An 18,837-nucleotide genomic window follows, 5' to 3' on the forward strand; every position below is an offset into this window, starting at 1 on the left:
CGGGTTATTATGCCTTGCTAGGAAAAATTTACGCGGAATTGTTAATAAGTACCTAACTGATAAATCAATCCTTTAATTCATAATGACTAGGCAATCTAGGCAGATTCAATAGATTCTGCGTAGATACGACTCGTATTGATGTTAACGCACTAGAGATATTCCGTGCGGAATCTAAATTGTCATAGAGAATACAAGACCAGTTATGGTCAATCAAATACCATGTCACGGAGTGTGAGTTGTGCCTTAATTGACGTTTAGCGGCGGGATTATAATGCAACATGACAACTATACATTAAACATCGAAGTAATAAAATTGTTTAATACAATTAAATATGTTATTTGAATTAATGGGTTAGTTAGGTATGACGATTATGTGGGGTTGCCTAGAAATATGGGTGCCAGTTTGCATTTAAGAATATACCTCTGCTTTGTTCCTCCCAAATTAACCAATGTGGCGTCATAATTGTTGTCTTTCACTTGAAGGATACTATAGTCTTTAAGTAGAGTATTATGTTGAAGAATCTGTATGGAGTACAGATTAATTTTGAAATTGTGTTACTAAGTAAAAGCAAATACTCGTCGTTACCACTGCTAAAATTGTGCTAAAAATCATCCATGAATAACGCATATTTTCTCCAAAAATCAGTTTTAGTTTAATGATTGTTTAATCATTTTGTAGTTCAGTAAAAATATTTTGCATGAGTATATTTTTTTACTGAAAGTGTGACGATGTCGCTGTGACTCTCAAGTAGTAGTAGTGCCATAGCGCCATTAGGTAGGGTAAAATTAAAATTGTCAAGACACAATAAAGTGGTTGCATTTAGTAAAGCATGTCAAAAATTACCCTGTATGTAAGCAGAAATCTGACCGTCGAGCGAACTGCTCTCTTCGCCCCTCTGTTGAATATAAATTTTATAGACGGAACCGAAATGGCTTAGGAAATGTCTCGCAAATCATTGAGGTGTTAACTTATCTACATAACACCAGCAGCTTGCAAAACAGCTTGTCTAGGAAATGGCTGCGGTGGTAATAGCACGGGTACAGCGGCTTGAAACGCGCTAGACGCTGTTCGACACATCGTTAAGGGTGTTGTGAAAGCGGGCGCGGTCCCTCGCATGGCAGATCACTTGTTACGCTCATTAAATGCGGAATACTTTACACCGTACGAGTTGCTCACATATTCTGTAACTCGCTCTAGTTGGTCCTACAAACGACAGTAGCTGATAGCATAGTATAGTGGATATTTTTGACAGCTGTCAAACATGAAAATCCGAGCATAATATGATATGCAGTGACGAATCTAGAAATAAGTTTAGAGTTTAGTACTATCCATATAATTGTATGTTATCCGTGTTGAGAGTTATAATACACTGTTTAGAGTTATCTTGGCTAGTATTATATATTAGTCGTCATAAAATAAAATATTAAAACATACCGTGTACCACACGATACCTACAGAAGGCATATGACAAATTAAAAACCTTGAAGATTACTTACCGACTAATAAAATATGACAGCAACTAGCTCAGTATAGTCCTACAATCCGACTAGCTCCTAACCAGGCCACTGACCAACCCGCACGCTTTGTAACCAAACCATTAGTGGAATAGTAAAATATTATTGGACAGCTAAATCAAGTTTATGGATATCTGATTGTAAATGATTCGGTGAAAACAAGGCGGGGCTGGAACATTCACTCGACTGTCCACCAGAGAGGCGGATTGCGGGCTGCAAGTTTCAATATAATGGAAGGCTAGAGAAAAATAATCCTTGGAGTACATCAGCCTACATTTTCAGCTTTATAGTATGCATTAATTGCTACTTTAATTTGTTTAGCAACAAAATTGAGTGTAGAAAGACCTGTAGGATAGCAAATATAAAATATTATATATTTATCAATTATACATATTTGTACAGTATATAATTAAAGTATCACACTGTTTTATTTGTCTCCTCTATTTTTGACCACCCACAACTATTTATGCAATATAACGCGTTACTAATAAAAGCAATATATGTATAATAATAATAATATCAGCCCTGTATTATATACTTGCCCACTGCTGAGCACGGGCCTCCTCTACTACTGAGAGGGATTAGGCCTTAGTCCACCACGCTGGCCTAGTGCGGATTGGTAGACTTCACACACCTTCGAAATTCCTATAGAGAACTTCTCAGACGTGCAGGTTGCCTCACGATGTTTTTCTTCACCGTTAAAGCGAACGATAAATTCACAAAGAATACACACATGATTTTTTAGAAAAGTCAGAGGTGTGTGCCTTTGGGATTTGAACCTGCGGACATTCGTCTCGGCAGTCCGTTCCACACCCAACTAGGCTATCGCCGCTTTTCTAGGTAAAATCTACTAAATATATGTATATTTAGTAGATTTTACCCTCATTAGATAATTTAAATTATGGCAGGTATTATTACTAATGTGATAAAACACGTTTAAATAATCTCATAACCTTCAGCTGATTTTTCATCACGGTTCAACCGGTGCGATGTCCCGTCAGGTCGCACGTCGCGCTAGCCTCTATGTATCTAACTGTTTAAAGTCGCACTAGTTTGATGTGATTCCGATTTCAATATAAATATTTATAAAAATATTATTAATTTATATTACGTAATATAAGAGATAACGGATCGATTTTATTGTAATAGTCGATATAAATCTATTAAAATTGTAAATACCAACAAATAAGAATAAAACATAATTTTTAACTTTGTAGATTTTATCAATTATATTAGTTTCTTCGTATGTAGATTCCAACATTCCACCAATATCAGATTGTCAGCTTTAAATTCAGTATTTTGCATAAACTCAGTGGAGGCGATATTAATCGGAGTAAAATTTAAATTTGATAACGAACCAGATTTTGTACCATCTTACAATTTGCTTATCGAGTTAAACGGAATAATTGTAGATATAGTTAACAAAAAAAACCCGACATGGTGGCCTCTTTCTGTCGAAGTATTTTATATTTTGAAGCGTTAGTACATTTACTGATACATAGACTGGTATATTTTGTAAACAGGTAAAGATACATTGCGCCCCTCGACGATTATCATAATGATGCCTGCCTAACTCACTGGTTCTATCCGAGCTGACCTCGGATCCGACCACACTAGACCCACTCACAGAAATAAGTTACTGTAGCAAACATTCAGTGTACCATTTTACTGATACTTGCTAATGCCATCATAGGTCAAACTGTTGAGGTCTCAAGGTGTCGAAGTGTCGGAACCGGAAACGAATGTTGACTTCGCAGAGATGTTATCATCGGTCGCGAACGCCTGTGCTTTGCAATAAGGAACTATGAAAGCAGTGCGTAAGCTGCCTTCCGCGTCCCTCGTTAGCGGCTATTCAACAAATTGCACCTCTAATGGTCGGATTGTATCGATATTGTGCGAAAATAATTCCTATTGCGTGGAATTTCTTCGTAGGTTTGAAGTTTTGGATATTGCGATAAAAGTGTGAAATATAAATCAATTTGTATTTGGTATAACACTGTTAAAAATGTAGTATACAATCGAAGGCACAATATAATCAGATATGGTCGACCATGTGTATTGTGTGCGTGCGCACCCTAACCGCTTTGTAGCAACAACATAACTTAAGCAACGCCGCTCGGTCTAAAATCGAACACAGAACCTCCCGATTCACAGCAAAATTATTTTATTTATAAAACGTTACTTGCTTCCATTATTAACTACAAATAAGTCCATTTAAGTACTGATTACGTAAACATTATTATATTGTCAACTGTAGCGCTTAATTTGTGACCAATTCAATTGAATGCAAATCGGCATTCAGCCGCCATCGCTTGGCACTAGATACGTTTCGGTAATGTGGCGCTGGAGCACAAATACCAATATAGCGTTTAAGCATTATTTAATACTAACTTTTGCGTACAGGTTGTCTCAAGTAGTCTTTTACCGGAACAGATGTCATCAATTCATAATAAACCAGCCCATTTTATGTAAAATAATTTGCCGGAGCTTTTAGAAACGATTCACGGATCCTGAAGTTTGCCAGCAATAAACAAACTCACACAATTACATCTTAATAATAGCAAATGTAGAAAACATCAAAAATCAAAACATCATTTATTTAGAGGCTTGTCTAGAAATTAGAGCAACTTTGACCAGTTTAATGTTCAGGAAAGATAAGTCAATACGTGTGGCGTCGGGTCCACTGCGGAATGTATTGTTTCGTGAAAGCTTATTTATTTTCTTCAGTGTAACGAAAATGGGTCCAAAAATTTACTTTTTTTTTTTAATTTTTTGGAAGGTTAAGAAGAAGATAGTTCAGCTAATGATGCGAAATCAGCTCTCATGTACAACCGCGTTACCATTGGAAATATGGGTTCACTGACGAACTTTAAAGAGAACGAGTGGGAATTAGGAAGAACAAGTAGGTAAGTGATGACCTCTGACAATATCCGTCTGGTCAAGACTATGAAATATATAGAAGAAGAATCGCTCTCCATCCAGAAAACTAGCGACGTCCGCTTCGAGATTATCAATTTATCTTACTTCTTAAAAATATTATAAATGCGTCAGTTTGTGAAAATGTATGGATGTTGTAATAGATAACCATAGAAACAACCGATTTGAATGAAAATTGGCACACAGATAGACCACTTCTTGGATTCACTTATAGCTATTTGTTATCCTGGTAATTTTCTTCTATGGGAACGGAATTCTTAAATAGATGGCGCTGGTGTCTTGCCGGTGGCGCTATCAATCGCTCGGTGTTTCGAGAACTGTTGTAGTTGGAAAGACTGTTTACACGCGAGCGATGCCGCGTTCAACACTTAGTATTCAAACACCTTAATAATTTATGTGATGGATATATCTGTATGCGGCCATATTTTACGCGTATCATAACCTATTTGTGTCATGTTTTCTTCATTCAATAATTTTATGCATGGCTTTTATATGCATGCTATATATTATATTATATGTAAATGAGTAGTTCCAGTTTATCTACAGCGCAGACCAGGTACAGCGGGTGGTGCTGTAGTCTCCGTGTATTTGAGAAGGTCAACATCTTACCCCTTTTTTAGTCCTGTAATTATTTTCCAGAAAACTTATTAGTTTTTGGAACCAGCGGTACACGTAAAGAAAAAAAGCAGTATCAACACTTTGTAATTGATTTCTCTTAATTATTCACCAATTATGTAAGCGAATTTTGTAGTTATTGTATTCTGTACAAAGAATGATTTAACTGGACCAGGGTGGAAGTATAGCCTCAATGGAAGACATTTTGCAGTGGCAACTTTGTTGTTGCGTTTCTTATGATGAGTACCATCAGGTACAATGGATGCAAAAAAATGACACGTTCAACCAACCCTGTTCTTATTTCGTTGTAAAACAGGAAGCACGTGTTCAGAGCAATAAGGCTGCTAAATACCCTAAAGTAATTGCCGGTATCCACCATTACAATTGTATGTTGTTTTTATTACCAACAATTATAACCGGCGTATTTCAAGAATCCGCATTAAACTATGTACCAGTGCTCTTAAATATATCCAACTATATTACCTTGGAGTCTACAGCTAAAGTATTTACAATATGATATTCTGGTTTGACTATTCACGAAGCAAACGATCAATATGATTATTTTCGATCAGATTTACTGATTTCTTATGTTTACGCGACTGTTAAGACATCAAATTTAAACTAGTTTTCGGATATCCAAAAACTAGTTTTACTTCGAATTTTAATAAGATTTGTTTTTAGGCCAAAAAGAATTAGAGGAAACTTTTCCGGTGACATTCACGGTTCTGCCGGGATCTGCATCCCAAAGGCTCAATCGTGTGGAGCCACGAATGAAAGCTAACCTCATCAAATTATATAATTTGATCATGTTGTTATAAATAAATAAACTATGCAGAACTAGCAAAAAAAAAACATTGGTCCACGCCCCAGTTTCCAAGGAAAGCGATAGCAATACCATTATGGTTTTAATGCATGTCCTTCAAATTTTGATAAATACTACAATTTCTAATTGGTGGTTATTAAGAGTTAATTTTCACGGCTGATATTGTATTCAAAATACTTAAAGTAAACTCTAATCAAATGTAATTAACGTTACGAAATCGAAGCTTAAAATCTGCTAGTACATCGCTCTCTCTACATTTTCCGATTGCGTATTAAAATGTAAAAATACTTAAATGTTATAAGTGAGTAATCTTATACTGGACTTCGCACTGTAATATAAGTACGCGATGCTAGCAGTACTAGTTATATTAGACAGCAGAATCAAAGGCAAAGTTATATTAGACGTATACATGCATAATTCAATTTAATAAAATTTATTGGTTTTATATTATAAACTATAATTGCTTAACTACCGGCAACATATCAAATATTATAATATGCTATCGCATATTCAATTACACACAAAAACAAAATATTTTCACGCCTTCGTTTCCGGGAGTGTAGGCAGAAATACAAGGAGTTAGGCGATAGTATTTCCGTGTCGTCATAGAGCCGAGCCTACAATCATATCGGCAAGAATTTCAATTCCAAACTTGTCAAATACTTCCAAATACCACAATGAAGTTTTAGCTCGTAAAAAACAGTCATATCACGTACTTATAGGAAAACGCAAAGATTATTTTGTCATAAAGCGACCTCACGTGGGTAAGCCGCATTACGACTGGAGCAATGAGGTGCGGCATCTAGATATAAACAACATAAGAGACCGGTAGCAAATCAAATATGATATGCAATCGAATAATCGAGATTAACTATTGTGCTGGTTTGATTATTAGCTCTAGGAACCATCGACAATAGAGTTGTACGAATATCGCCGATAACAATCGTGTCTGTTCACAACGCTTTCCTTGTCTAGTTTTATAATAGGGGCACGGGTCTCTAACCGAAGTAAAGGCAAACTCAAGCCATGGCTACTACGAATATAAGTAGAAGACGACTTTGACAGCACTTCAAAGGTATTTCTTTATGAAGAAACTGTCTTATAGCTGGCCTCTTATACTATTGTCACTATTGAGGCCCAGCATCTCCTTCTCCGACAATCCCTCATGGTCCCCAGGAGGCTGTCGATACATATTATATCGTTTTCATATCACGTATTAATTAGAAGTCATATTGTCTTTCTTCGAAGTACAGAGAAGTAAATATAGAATGTGCAGTGCGTCAACTTGACACAACGTGGGGCACTGCGCTGAATAACAATCGAGGGTCTGACGACTGACTGACAGTTGGTACCTAGTCATCAGCGCCGCGATGCATGGTGCATGGTGCATAGTACAATCCTTATGTTGAGGGTAGATGATATCATCTACAAAATTGTGACAGACTTCCTTATGTTAAATGTCTTTTTCCGAAACAATGACAATGTCGAAAGAAATATAACCTGATGAAGGTTATTATTAGTAAAATTCTCTTTAGTACAAACTTTAAATATTACATCTTTATAATAATATATAGATTCCATGACTTACCGAAGCAGTCATAATCTTCTTCTACGTGGGTGTGAGGTCTGGTCACTCGAGGTGCCCTGCGGACGAAATACCATACTATTATAAAATATAATGCTCCAGAGAAGATTTACCTTTTTTTTGTATAAGAAAGCGAGTAAATTTGCCAGTGGGTCACGTGATATTCATTGGCGACTAGTGCGCGTGCTCACATACACTGTCACAGGTAAAAAGAGTGTGTTCCTGACTTTAAGCGACTAAAGATTGGAAGTATATTTTGTGAACCCTTGTAAGTTTATTGTTATTATACCAAGCCAAGTGGTCAAGACGCATCAAAACTCTTTGGTATAATCAGTAGTATCTATGAATTATATGCATGATGTCGGTATGTGTGTGTGTGTGAAGTGTACAGTAAACAGTGCAGTATTGGTAGTTAATTATTTATTTTGCACTTCATACAATATGTATAGGCTATCTTAATGCCACGGGCAATCCACCATTCAACGAGAAGTGTGCTATATTATAATTCTGTAAGCTAATTTATTCCTCTTTATGTCTCCGCCAAGGATTTTGTCAAATTATTAATATCCTTACTTCCAACACTACCTCCAGCAAAACAGCACGCTAACCGTATTTTTAGTAGCTATCTATTAAACATTTATAATACATACTTATAGAAAAAAATTAGACATCATATTTATACATTACTTTAGTTGTTATTTCTTTTTTGTTTTGTTGATTTCACACATCTATAAAATACAAGGAATATTTAGATAGCTTACATTTTTTTTAAAGATTTATTTACACATACACTTTACTTAGGTTGGTTTAAAATAGTATTGCGCCTTTGTATTGGCGATATCAATATAACAATTTTATAATAATAACATTTATAATGAATAGATGTAGACATACTAATATGTTTGAACAGGCAGCTGTCATGTATGTATATAGTACATCCCTCTCTCCCTTTCCTTTGTTTTTTATGACACAACATTAAATTAATCATGAATTTATAATGTTACTATCAATTTATATACATAGGTAGATTACAGTTCTGTGGATATAGACAATAGAAATAATATTATGATCTTTAGTTTTGCGTAGATACTTATAATTAAGGCAGTTCATATAAAATATGAAGGTTTCTTTCCTTTGTAATACCTTTGGTCCTAGTTTATTTTAGCCGACAACGGTAAAGCGAAGAGGGATAATGATTCTTATATAAGTGATAAAATATATGCATTATATTTTTTCAACCTAATTAGGTTGTGACTCCCACCATCATAAGAGAAAACATAAGGGTTAAAATGTGTCCTTTTCACAAAATTAAAACATATAAGTAACAGTTATGTCCAACATTACAAGAACATGGAGTGGGGTGCTCATGCAAATAAAAGTTGCGAACATTTCTCGCGATCATAAACAAAAATAACAATGATCAGGCACAATGAACACGAGGGCCGGCACGGAATGCTAATGATCTTAAACCTATTAAAGTAATGTAATCATTGCCCGCTGGCCCAAGACACGAACACCTTTAAATGCCTTTTTTTAATATCGCGGGGAGAAACGTCTTATCGCTACCGCCACTGGATGAATGAGTCGGATGATTATGTTGTATTTATTCATCCTTACGACCCGTCTCAGTAAGGGGCTAAAAGAGCCCAAAAATTCCGAAGACTCTCTTGACGTCTAGAGCAACGGGAGGCTAATCACCTGCGTTATAGTCCGTCTGAGGGTCTCATCATTGAAATAAACGTACAAACGATTCTCTGCTGGCCCCATTATACTCTAAAATCCCATATTGTGGCCTTTCACGACAGGCAGGGGATAGGCACCGTAGTGGAATTCCTCTGATGCTCCGATTCTCAGGGCACGAGGCGCTGGTCAGTCATTAACCTGGCGCTTCAGACCTCTCTATCGGCGGACAGAGTCGTTCAGCTCACGATTTCGCTCGGCGCTCTCCTTTCGCGAGATGAGGCACTCGCAGAAAGAGGCCGCCGCGATATCCGGCTACCGACCACAACGGACACCACTGCCGACCTTTACCTCCCTGCTTAACACCACAATTATGCCTAAATATGAGTTTGACGCACAAAACACTAAGGAGTCGTCTATGATAGCGTTAATGGTAAAAATTCAATGAAGTAGTTTAGATTAACGTATAACCTTGCGTATTATAAGGTGCGTTTCTAAAAGATAAGATTTATTTATGTTAGTAATTGACATTGTATTGATTTGTTGAGACTTAATCAAAGGTGTAACAGATCCTACCTTTCACCACAAAGCCCTATTTGAAACCATTTGTAATCTTTAAAGTGTTTCCAAGCCCTGGTTCGGTAAAACTACAAATTACGAATTTTATTACGGACACAAAACGGGAAAACCAACGACATTTACTTTCGTAGGCAAATTCTTATCACGAACACTAACGTTCATGCGTCGAGACAATTCGTACAGGTCCCGCTCTCGCTTGTAGCCTAGAACAGAACCATGTAACCATAAAGTCGATGGTTACAAATAGTGGGAGACAAAGTCGGGACCTTGACGCAATTAATTAGATTCAGTCCGGCGGCATGCATAACGTGTGCCCAGCGCTGCTCACTCACGCCGTAAACACATCCAAGCCACTGCAGTAAAAATAACGCGCATCGATAACTTACTGCGGCGTCCTTCGCCGAGGCGAAGAGGTTAATACTGTTTACGCATAATATAATAAACGACATGTCCTCACGGATTTAATGTATTATGGTTTTATGCATATTTATAGTATCTAATGCTACCGTGATTGTTATCAAAGAATAATTATTTTACGATAATTTTGCATACTACTGAGAGCAATTGTATTATATTAAGTACAATCAGATATAAAACTATAATATATATAATAATTGTAAAAAAAATAGTATAAAATAAAGGTGAAACCCATGGTTTGTTAAAAGGTAAAAATATAATATTACACACTTGATTTTGTGTGTGTGTATGTGTGTTCCTTTTTTTGATTCTATCGTAAAATTTTTAACTTGTTCAACTTAAAATTACGAACGATGAAAAAGTATAAGTACTTATGCGTATCGATATTATATAGTAGCCATACTTTTTATTGGGTACTTGAGAACCTAATATTATTTCGTAGGAAAAGAAAGTGATTTGGATATGGCCTTCTGCGCGAACAAATATATGGATCAATAGCCAACGATTTACTAAACAGCATTTTTTTATCCCTCAATCAAATTAATTACATACATACTTAAATTATCAATAGGGAAGCAAACGAGCAAGTGTTCAGCGGTAGAGCCACAATGTTACCGATGACAAGACCGTCTATGATGGCACTTAAGGGTAAAATTAAGGCAGTCATGGTGTAACTTACATAACCTAGTAGTAAAGAGTAAATAGCTGTCACTTCGCGTCAACTTTGAAACAGTACTACGACCCCATTTGAGCCGAATAATGCTGCAGGGCAGGCTCACATGTATCTACGACTTATATCTCTATATTGAAATTAAACTAATCCGCCCCGTGACCATGAAGGCTGCAAAGTCTTCGAAACGTCGGGAGAAAATAAAACACTAATTACCGCGATAGAATCCGAAAATTAGTTTAATTTCAATGTCTAACATTCGCGTAAACATAAGAAATCATCATATCTCTATATTTATGACATTTGTGCACGATTATTAATCTGTAAAATGGATTGCGGAAATACATTTACATAAAATATGGTGCATTGTTCAAGTTACGAAACAGTTGCTAATGAGTCGTGATTCTTTTCATGTCACCTGCTTTATAGTTATGCTCTCCTTGTATTGTTAATGAATTGTTATGTACTACTAGGTGCTGCACATGGCTTCGGTCGCGTATAAAGCCTTCCCGCTACAAAAGACCCTTAAACACTAGCGCTTCATTAATACTTAACTGATGATGAATCGTCGGTCGCCATGATCTCTAAAACCTTACGACAACATTTGTAGTAAACATTTTATTGAAAGCGAAAATCTATAATGCCCACCAAGTTAGAGTTATGTTCTCAGGATATTTTCGTTATAAACACTATTGCATTTTACTACAGTGATAACACGAAGATTATAAGACTGTAATAAATACATTTTAACTTTAATTGATTTCCTCTACCTTCAGTAAAATAGTAAATTATTATTTTGTGCTCCATTACTTTTAGTTTCGGGTGTTGGTACTTGTGCATGAACTTGTTTTATAGTAAAAAGATCTTTGATGAATGGTGTGGGCTTGTAATAAATAAGATTTGCCATTATTTCTTGCACTTTAACTTTCTTACATTTTGTGCTAAAACTTTTTGCTTTTTATCACATGTTGCGGTTGGAAACTTATTTAGTGTTTTATATTTTAAAAATTGCTTTTTATTATAATATTCCTTTTCTATGTACTGTTTGTAACATGGAATATTATTTGTTGTCTTCCTTTTTATCATATAACTAGCTTTGGCCGCGGCTCCGCCCATGTGATGCAGCATCTCCGGGCTAAAGTTTTCGGTTATAAGAGCCACACTATATATTTTCCGTGGATAGCAAGTTGTCAACGTTCTTCCCAGGGTCTCAAACTAGCACAATACCAAAATTTATCGAAATTCGTTTGGTAGTTTTTGAGTTTATCGCGTTCATATAGGAGAAAGATGCGGTGCGGGTTTTGTTTTACAATATATTTTATCATAACTTTTTAAGGGGAGCAATTCGTCATCCATATTTATTACGTAACTTTACCCGTTTAGGCGGGGCACGCAACAGAAGCTCTCGGAAGGAATAATTTTCCTTCGTTTTTGCAATATTTTTCATTGATGCTTCGCTCCTATTGGTCATGGAGTGATGGCCGCCCGCCGCCCGCTGCCAACCGGGACGAAACGTACTGCCCGCCAGCCGTTGCGCCTCCGCCTTTTAAATCTCTGATATCTTCTAACATATCAATTGTAATTAAATGCTGTTAGGGGTAGTTTTGATCTACATGAAGTGTATAACGTATATATTGTATTTAACTGGATAAGGAATAATACTGTATTGTATTAAATAGCTTGGTAAATAACACATTTTATTTTATAATATGTAAAAGATAAAAAAGGTTATTGTGGGTTATCTTTTAAAGATAAACACATACCATCGCTGATTTTTTATCGATCTTTTTAAGATATACAATTCCATATTACATTCATTTGATCTATCTCGTAAAGTTTAGCTAGCGTTTGTCATTTAAGCGCACAAAATTATGTTTGTTGCGACATCACATTACAAGTATTTAAAATTTTCGGCTTTTCTGTCTTATAATATATATGTATTATACATATAAACCTTCTTCTTGCATTACTCTATCTATCTGAAAATTGCATTAAAATTCGTTGGATAGTTTAAAAGATCTAAGCGAACAGACAGCGAAAGCGACTTCATGTTGTACTATGTAAAGATTAGTAAATTATTGTCATTATTTAACATAACCACTGTTGTTGCAAATGGTAAGAGGCGCTGCTCACGTATTCATAGCCAGTGTCGATGATCAGTTTTTTCACAAATAGTACTATATTCTACAAGGCTATGTTTTCTTCCTGGAACGCACTTTAACGCGGGCGGAGACACGAGCAAACACTAGACACTACATCTAAATGAGCCATCACATATCAATAGAGAAATTAGTATATAATATTGTAACAATGTGTCTTTCTCGCACTTACTCACCGCATTATTGCTCAGTGGTTAATAATGGCGATCATTTCCGCTAGACAATAAGGTTCGAGTGTTAGTATCTTTCTATTAATATTTATTGCAGCTACAACAGTGATCTTGTATTAAGACTTGGAACATTTTTCTACAAGACCACTTTTTGGTAGAGTAAGATAACAAAAGGTATTAGGATGTCAAGTTACCTCGAATAAGGTAACTTGACTCATCGGAAGCATTGCCAATTGTAATCGAAATAAATGGGGATAAGTAGTAGAAAAGACAATTTCATTTTTAATTCATGTTGCCCGGGTAACACATAATTTTTTATATTATCGAAATATCGTAGGAAAACGTTATATTACCATAAATTGCAACACTGCATTGATCTTCACTTGACTTAACGTAGCTTACATTATGTCGACATTAGTTATTTATACATAATGTATAGAATTGTAAGAACGCTACATTGTAAATGATTAATTGTAAGTTTCCGTGGCGCAGCGGGCGACGAGCCGGCTGGGAAACACGAAGGCACGGGAGCGATTCCTGCGACGAGTTAAATGTTTCAGGATTCGCAAAAAATTTTCGTGTTTCAATGTTTAAATAAGCGGCGATAGCCTAGTTGGGTGTGGAACGGACTGCCAAGACGAATGTCCGCAGGTTCAAATCCCAAGGGCACACACCTCTGACTTTTCTAAAAAATCATGTGTGTATTCTTTGTGAATTTATCGTTCGCTTTAACGGTGAAGGGAAACATCGCGAGGAAACCTGCACATCTGAGAAGATCTCTATAGGAATTTCGAAGGTGTGTGAAGTCTACCAATCCGCACTAGGCCAGCGTGGTGGACTAAGGCCTAATCCCTCTTAGTAGTAGAGGAGGCTCGTGCTCAGCAGTGGGCAAGTATATAATACAGGGCTGATATTATTATATATTATTAATGTTTAAATATCTCCTTACTAATACGGTTAATAGTTCGTTATCCACAAACCATTTAGTGGGCTGGATATGCCTCAAGAAGTAACTTTTCCTGTACGTAGAGATCAAGAGCCAATAAGTAATTTTTTAAGTGGCCTTCTTCGGTGTTTACAGAATAGCACCAGAATAAAATAAAAATATCTTCACCAGAATCACTTTCACGCGATACTGTCTCGCAGTACGTGAGCATGGAAATGCAGGATACATCATACTACGTACAAATATCAATAGATCGCCCTAGCCGTCTACGAAATCTTCTGAACAACCACCAAGTCGCGGTCCACCTTGGGGTCGTTTGAAGGGAATAGCAACTCATCCAAAAACCTCAATTAAGTGCTACTAAGACAGGATCGCAATATGTCTGCATCGAGTTCGTTATCGGAACCTGTGGCGTTGAGCTTATAACTTCACTGACGATTCTAATTAACGTCTCTGATAATTTTCTAAGCAGCCGAGCGTTACAAAGCATAGATTACGTATGCCATCAACACTTCACAGCCTAATTTTAGACGAACAGTTAGCGCGGCGCGAGGCCATCCTTTGTTACATGTGCCTAGACATTAATGATAATGTCTAGCATTTACTAGGGCTTCGTAATTAGGTAGGTGTGGCCATAAGATGCTTGGAGATTAGTAAATTAGTAATAAAATATTGAGAGGTAAACAACGCTAAAACTTCTAATTGTGTAATATATGTTTTTTAAGAAATTGGAAGATATGAAGATTTTTCAAGGCACTACACCCAACCTGAATCAATGAAGTTCAGATAATATATAATTATAATTGTAAGAAAGCCACAATATCCTCCTTTGCTTCAGGACTTCATGGCAAATGTATTGTTGGATCTACTACTACTATGCCCTACTGTATGATTCAAATTTCCAGATGATGGTGCTTTTATTGTCACACAAGACCAATCATCAGACGAAACACTCATCTCGTCATTCAGTTAAATAAATATAATATCACCGTCGCACTTTATGTCTAAAGACTTTAACATCCTGATCAGCAGAGAATCCTGAATACGATCCACCAAATGTAATAACAGAGCGGTACGCGCCCGCCTTACAAACCACCTCTCACAACAATCAACATACTGCTATTTGGAAAATCATTAATATTACATTTGTAAACACCTTCACCAGCCAAATTCTAACATCTATGCAATTTACAGTAAGTCTCGTTAAATTATGATAATTCACGTTCCAAAAGTCCTCGACCATATAGCATTACGAACACGACGCGGAAATGCCAAGAGGTGATCTGACCATCCGAACCCGAAACTGCACAAACTATATTCGGGCAGCAGATGGCGCCGAACGCACTCTAATCACGTACAATTACAACAACAAAGTACAATAACATAACACAAAGGATATTGAATCTTATAATCACAATAGCAAAGGATATGATGTCGGTAAAAAGCTAAAGGACTGCATAGACCCGACCTTGAGCAGTCGGGGTACCGTAGCATATTAATATCGAATCAAGTATGCAATCACCGTTCAAGAAGACATAGGCAGCAAGGTGGAAGAAAGGGCATGGAATGTCAGTCGGTTCCAAGGCCGACCGGCGCGTATTAACCGACTCAGTGCCAAACTACCGCAAGTGGAGGAAACCGCTCCACCATACACCACATCCCAACTTTGCGGCGTAACAACTAATTGCTCCGTGTAAATACGCCGTGATGTCTTCTCTTAGAAGGTAAATAACTACGTTTAGTTACACACAATCGAGGCCGAGATGTTACTTTTCTGAAATGTCAAGGGTTTTTTCTTCTAACGTCGTCATTAGGCTCGACGGCTGCGGCGCGGCGTCGTGTTTACGTCAGTTTTCTTGAATCGTTTAAAGGAAATGTGATTTTGGCGTTCCAATGTCATCTAAAAATAGCATTTTATAAAACTAATTACTGGCTCAGCGTCGTGGCGGCGGATTGTTCTCGCTGTCCTGACGCGACGAGACGACGCAGTAAAAACTTTTCCGGTAATTATACCCGGCAAAGGTACATCATATATGATCTCATAAATACGTAGAAGAAGTTTTATTAAGAGCAAATTTATATATCAATTTAAATATATATACTTACTTTGTTTTTCGAATGTACTGGGCACCGGTACATAATGTATTCTGGATTCCAAAGCAGTAATAATTTTCTTACAATGTTTCTATTTACCATATTTAAAGTACTCTCGTCTGATTTAAATCCTTTGTATTCAGTTAATATAATGCAACGCGACGCAATAAACATTCTTTTTGTATTCTAATCAGAAAAACTATTAGCAAAAAGACCAATTATGAAGAGAAATATGCAGGTAACGTTTGCAACCGGTAAGTAACTGCATTAACTCACTATATGGGCGAGTTTATAGTTCACAGATTGTAACAAGCATCTCGATTATTTGATAATTATACTATAAATCGCTATCCTTTCCTAATACATAAACATCGGGAAAACTGCATTTTATCGAGTACAGTCGGCGTTGAAAGTACTTTAATATCTTTAACTTTAATAGAAATAAATTATCTATTGGCTCATCGCATTAGTTTCTAAAACTAAAACCGAATATAACTTGGTTTGAGGCGTCAAAATATATAATCTTTACATTTTTTACTAGATTCATTTTCACCAACGCGATATGTTCAATGTTTATACATAATTATTTAAAATAGAAATGTTATATATTACACATTACAGATGTTATATCATGGAATAAGAGCTTGTGTTATAGAATGTCTAAAATCCCTTGAGGCTGATTGTAAATATGTAAACTACGCTATAAATAACTATATATTTCGTAGTGTAATGACACTTTTCACCGCAGTTTTAGCAACAATGTCTGCAAGATTGCCGTAGGTTCAAAATCCCCTCCTATTTACCCATTCCTATATTTCCTCTTGAAAAGTTGCCAACACGACCACAACTCCTATAATTATTTGACATTTCACGGGGACGGTTATCGGTAATCAAGCATCTATTCGTTTATCTAACCTTCGTACATAAAAAAATCTGTGTAAATATAATTACCAATGAGAACCTGATTTCTTTATTTTGTATACTGAAATATGTGGTCAAAAAACGTGCTCATTACATAATAAGTTTCTTATCGTTATATATACTTTGTAAAATAATTCTATTTTACAATTTATAATTCGTACAATATTCTAGCATAATTATATTATCATTGTTGTTTTGTTCATGTAAAAGCAATGACTTTAGAATTAAAGAGAATTCTGAAGTTTATAAAATTATTAATTTTGATGCTCATTTTCAGTTCTTCTAATTAAAGAAAATTTTACTATATATAAATGGTTGTCTATAAGAAATTGGCTCAAGTGATAAGACCGCCATCTTTACTTTATTTCTAAGTAAATATACTGGGCGTGTTTATTTGCTAGTGTACACGTACAGTAAAGAGATATAAATAAAAAAATATTAAATAAAGGCCGTAAGTTACATATATACTACTTTGTAAAAAAAAAAACATTGATTGATTTATAAAAATAAAAACATCATTATTAATGCAAAGATTGTAAACGAATACTAAAAATTTCGTTACACATACACGAAAAAATAACCTAACACAGGCATGTTACAAAAAATAACAAATGGCCAGCAATCAATTTGCTAATTGCCTCACAGAACGAACACATTCTCTTTTTTTGTATGTTTATTGTAACATAAATTGCCTTTTCATACGTGGAAATATGTTGGAGATTCTCGAAGTGAAGGCAAAGACAAAGTAATATTTTGTGATTCGCTATAAATTTACCAAAATCTTGAACTTTGTTATAACAATATTTTTAAATAAATGGAAACTTTGTAACATTTGTACTACCAGAAAATAATGTTTGGTTTATTTTGAAATCATTAGAAAACCGGAGTTATAAGATCTTTCACAGATATCTTAAAAAGTCAAAGTTCATGACGTCAGAACGACAATATTTTCCATGAATAATTTCAATGTTTTTCCGATAAAACAATATACTAATTATGGTTTAAACGTTTTGAAAAAACCTTCCCGAACAAGTGGTCTCGAAATCGGGGAGTATTGCGTCGTATGACAGCCCTAAATCAATACAAACATTTAGCGGATCACAGTGTACATAGTAGAATACGATTGATTGTGGCATTCCAGCATTCATTCTACAATTACCAGCCATTACGTCGGACCATATCGGCAAGGTCGCGCGTCGTGTGAAGTCGCTGGCTGTTAGATGCGTGCTCACACTGCTCGCTGCGCGCGCGCTGCTCCTTGTACAAACGAGGAAAGAATTTCTAAATATTTCTTTGTTGATCTGTCACGCTTAATTACAAGTGACTGTTGGTTTAATTAATGTACTCTCTGTTATTGAGTCTCCCTGATGGTATTCTTATTCTATTTGCTTTGCATTTCAAAAGTTAAGGCTGTAAATATGTATTATAAAGTAAATAAATATTAAACTCTTGTATTCGTTACTTTTTTGGCACTATTTTTAACGAAATCTTAGAATATACATGGAAACAAAATATATATATATATATATGTAATTCATAACGTTTATTAGACCTATTTCTGTTTTTATTTTCATATACGGCAATAAAAGTGTTATTTTAATTTGCCTTCCTTAAAAGGAAGCATAATTACGATCGCTTGATTTTCAACAATTTAACGCTATATAATGCAAATCGCCCGCCGTATAGAACAAACTGTATCAAAACATCTCAATCGTATGTCGATAGT

This window comes from Manduca sexta, chromosome 25, assembly GCF_014839805.1.
Source record: "Manduca sexta isolate Smith_Timp_Sample1 chromosome 25, JHU_Msex_v1.0, whole genome shotgun sequence".
NCBI lineage: Eukaryota > Metazoa > Arthropoda > Insecta > Lepidoptera > Sphingidae > Manduca > Manduca sexta.